Source organism: Adiantum capillus-veneris, chromosome 12 (genome assembly GCF_014529385.1).
Source record: "Adiantum capillus-veneris isolate H3 chromosome 12, ASM1452938v2, whole genome shotgun sequence".
Taxonomy (NCBI): Eukaryota; Viridiplantae; Streptophyta; class Polypodiopsida; order Polypodiales; family Pteridaceae; genus Adiantum; species Adiantum capillus-veneris.
The window spans coordinates 88,228,976-88,233,668 of NC_140942.1; positions in this window are offsets into that span (position 1 = coordinate 88,228,976).

The window sequence follows — 4,693 nt, forward strand, 5'->3', positions numbered from 1 at the left end:
TTTTTGGACCAGTCATGCACCATTTTTGCTTTCCTCATGAATGGACGCCCTAAGATCATCTCAAATGACATAGGATGCTTGGAAAAATCCATAACAATGAAAGTCTGCCTTACCTTGTGTCCCAAGACCTTGATTCTGAGATCCTTTAGCATTCCAATAGGCGTAACAATAGATCCATTAGCCATTTTTACCACTACGCTTGTGGCTTCAAGGTGAGGTCGCCCCATAGACTCCCAACAACTCTTTGTCACCATGCTGACTCCCGCACCACCGTCAAGGACCCCCTTTACAGTTAATCCTTTAGTAGTGATTGGTAGAGTAGCATTAGATTCATCACCTTCAAAGTATTGCCCCAACTTGTTAACGGGTACTTCAATTACAGATTCATGTCCCGCTAGGTCAGATGGTGGTGCTAAATGTTCCTCATCATTCATTACCGAGTCAGGTTTGTTCATATGTGCAAACTGTGGTAATCCGGCCTGTAATTCTCCATTGAGGAAGGCTCGAAGAGTTGAGACTAGCTCGAGGTCTTTATATAGTTTGGACATGATGGTGGTTCTAACTTCTGAAGACATGAAATCCATCAATTTGGCAACATTTAATGGCATCTCGTGGGACGTAGGACCCTGACAAGAGAATGGTGAAGATGGAATCTCCACTTCCTCAAGGGGGTCGGGCATTCCCTCACCAAACATTCTCTCTAGTAGGAAAGGTGTGTGTCCACTTTCAGTTGTCCTACCCTGACTCTCTTCCCGAATGATATTGGGTATAGCTAACGGCCTGTAGTTCTTGTGAGGTTGAACTTGTGTGGGAAACACTGTGTTCGACATCTGGATATGTTTGGGTTCAGGTTCTAATGTTCGTTGAGTTTCTTCCACCAAACCCCTCAGTTGTTGGACTCGTTCAATTTCCACTGTTGGGTTTGGATAGGTTCTAATCTTTCTCTTGCAATCCTCATTTTTTGTCTCTCGTGGCTTATCTTGGGGGTTCGCAACTGGGTGGTTTAACTTTGAATACTCTTTTGGTGTTCGTCGTAATTCCCTCTCGTGATCCTCCTCACTGGCTTTTTCCTTTGTAGTAACAGTTTTGGTCTCCGTGGTCTCTATCGAATCTGAGTCATCCTCAGGGTCATTCATATACACGGGATCCTCTCCTGTCCCTATGTTAGTCTTTGAACTAGGTTTTGAGCTAGAAGCATTAAGGGATTTCTTTCTTCGTGTTTTCTTCTTTCTCGCTCGGCCAATGGATGCAGCATCTCTCTCTTCGAGGATGTAATTTTGCTTTTGGAGCATCGACCGTGTGAGTGCATCCACTGGTGCTATGTTTATAGTTGGTGGTGTCCCATCAACAATCTCTATTAAGTTCAATGGTGTGATTTTTGGTGCGTTTGGATTGTTAGGACATTGTGCGATCAAATGATCTATGCCACAACGATTACAAATGAGTATTGGCATTGCCAATGCACTCCCTTGACTTGTTTGCATTAGTGCAACATTCTTTTGCATTCTAATGGGGCACTCGGCTACTCGATGTGGTCCACCACATTCGTAGCACTGAAGAGGTGGTCTCCTGGCAAAACTATTAATGTTTTGGCCTCTTGCTCTAGCGCAGTAGCTTGATATACCGGTTTGATTTGTCCCCAATGGTCTTCCATATAGTACATGGGACACTCCTCAAGCATGTCGACTCCATAGGTGATACTAGAGTCTATGTCCTCTTCTCAATCTACATAAGTACTAGATGACTGGCAACCTATTTGGTTCATAGGTGTAACTCTTGGATGAGGGGGTTGCGATCCTAGCACTGGAGGTGGCAACGGTGTGGTTTGGACCACATTTTGGGTTCTAGGGACCATGTGCTGTAATGGCAATTGTTGCTCCATGGGTGGGGTAGGCATCAATGCAGGAACTTGAGGTGAGTCTGCCCAAGCTATAGGCGGTCTATTTTCCATGATGCGTTTAAGCATTAGGCAATCCTTCGCTTGATGGCCATACCTACCACACGCGTTACAAGTCCCGTTAAACTTTACTCTGAAAGTAGGGCATTCACTTGTAGTATGTGGGCCCAAGCAGATTGAGCACCATTATTGCTCCCTTCTTGGATACATATGAGTGTTTTGTGGAGCACGATTACCCCTAAGGCTTTCTTGGATGGCCTTGGTGAGATCTGCCAAAGTCATCTCAGATATCGTTTGCTCTTTCACGATTGGCTTTATCTTCATTGGCTCATGCCCTGACGCTTGCGAGCTACTAGACTTCGGCTCGGCGGACACTCTTTCTCCTGCAATCATTAAATTATCCTCCAATTGGATTGCATTCATGGTGACTGCTTCCCAAGTAGGGATACCTCTAATGACTAGGCCATTATAGATACTTTCATGTCGTAGTCCCCTAATGAATCTATCGAGCAATTGGTTGTTGTTGAATCGCTCGTTTGGATTGCATCGAGAATTCAAATTCTTTAGGCGACTAATGAAGTCTCTCACGGATTCACCTTCTTCTGGTTGGGCTTTCTGGAGCTGAGAGGCTACACCCCAAAGTACTCCCTCTCGTATGTATTCTTTTAAGAACAGTCTCCTAAGAGTAGAATAGATCGTTTTCTCTTCTACTCTTAAGGTTCTATACCAATCTCCAGCCTTTCCGCTTAGGGTCAAACTCAAAGCCTTACACTTATGTAGCTCATTGTGCTCTTCCAAGGAATCGCACACATGTTCAATGACTTCCATATGCTTTCTAGCATCTCCGTCTCCACTGAATTTCTGTGTGAGCTTAGCTACTTGAACTGCCTTGCTCCTAGGCTCTCTATCAGGTGCACTACGCATGTTTTCCGCAGTAGAGCGACCGATAGTTTGAGCAAATGTTGCCAAATCTCCTATTTGAGTAGGTATAATGGGTGTATGTGCTCCTGGAACCACATGTGAGATGGGAGTTGGCCTTGGCCTTGGCATACGCGCGGCTCTTGGGTCCCATATTTCGTATGGTGGTGTACCAGATGGTGGTCCAAAGTTTACAGGCGTGGCCCTAGGCATAGGGGGTGCCTGATATGGCATGTTATTATTAAATGTCATGGCTCCACTTGTATAAGAGCTTGGATAATGCCATTGTGGATTGTAAACTCTTGGAATAATCGGAGGTGTAGGAGCTACATGAGGCTGAGGTACGATAGGTGCACACGATTGATACATACATGTAGGTATAGTTGGGGGCATTGTGCTACTAGGCATCGGCGCAGTGTTAACAAATGAACTCCATGGTGTACTTCTTGTCATGCTCACCACTGGGATATGCATGGTAGCCGTAGTGTCATTAAGAGAAAGATGAGCTAGATCTGGGAAGGTAAAGCTGCCACTTGTGGGTTCAGATTGTACTGAGGCTCCTGGCGAAACAACATATGGAGGATCAATGGGGCTCACTGAGGGAGTCTCCATTTGTGATAGGGTTGGTTGGTTGGCCTTTCCCGTATCCAAGAATCTCATTAGGCTTGTTGAAGGCATGTTGATCCCTGTGTTCTGTCTTTCTAACTCGACAATCCTCTGGAGGACATCACAGACTTTCTGTTGTTGCTCATCTATGCTAGTAGCACCCGATGTGGATTGTAGAACATCTAACCAATCCACATGATAGGTGTGTCCTGTGTATCGATCAGTTAAAGCTTCTGCTTGTAGGTCATACTCCCAATTTTCGTTTAGGAATATCCCATCTAGGCCTGGCGTGCTGGAGGTTTCCCTCGAAGTGGAAGCGTTATTGCTCCCCATCGCTCGCCCCTCCGTGACTGCTACCTTGGGATCACTCGGTTGCTCGGCTGGCATGATTATTGTCATAGGAGCCTTTGCTTTCAGGGATCGACTTTGTTCCAGCCTTCGTAGGTTCTCAATTTCCCTCTCCCTTGTTGCTTGCATATAGCTTTCGATCTCTTGTACTTCGGCAAGACTCCTACCATCGGGTATTAAAACCTCAGAGGGAGATAGTCCTAAAGGATCAGGAGGTGCAGTGGATGGAACATTCACATGCACACTCTCAAGAAGCATAGGGTCTATTTTAGGCATGAATGACGAATTTACTTCCCCACTCCCTTCATTTATTTCATTAACCGCATGTTCGGAGCGAGTAGCTCTACTAAGGGTCTCTTTTAAGCGGCTAAACACGCTGGACCTAGGCCATGGGCCCATGGCATGCATGTCTTGACTTGAACTATCAAGGTTTGGTGTAGGATACCCCTCCATGACTTTGTAGTCAGAGGAAGAATCACTAGACGCGATATGAGGATCTTGGGTCGCGCTACCTTGAGTCCCGGCCGAAGGTCCAGAACCTAGGGTGGAGGAATAATGTGTGCCCGCGTAAATGGAGGCACTACCAATATGCTCGTGCTCTAACACTCGTCCAGAGCGTAGGTTCATATGACTTGGATCCCCTAGAAGTGTCAGTGAGTGCCCGTGAAGGCTGCTCACCTAGTATTTTTGGGTGTTTTGCAACCCAAGTCTTTTCTTCATTTTTTTTTGATTTTTTGATTTTTTGGTCCTTTTTTTCTGACCCAGTTATAGAATAGAACGTATGATAGCTCAAAACGAGCGTCTCGGTCAGAGGGACCTGCCGTGCTTTACAGCCCTCCGTTTGGTCACTTTATGCCCTCGGAATCCCTAAAACCGTCAATTTCTAGTAGGGAACTAGGCCCAAATTAGAAAGTCTAAGGGTGC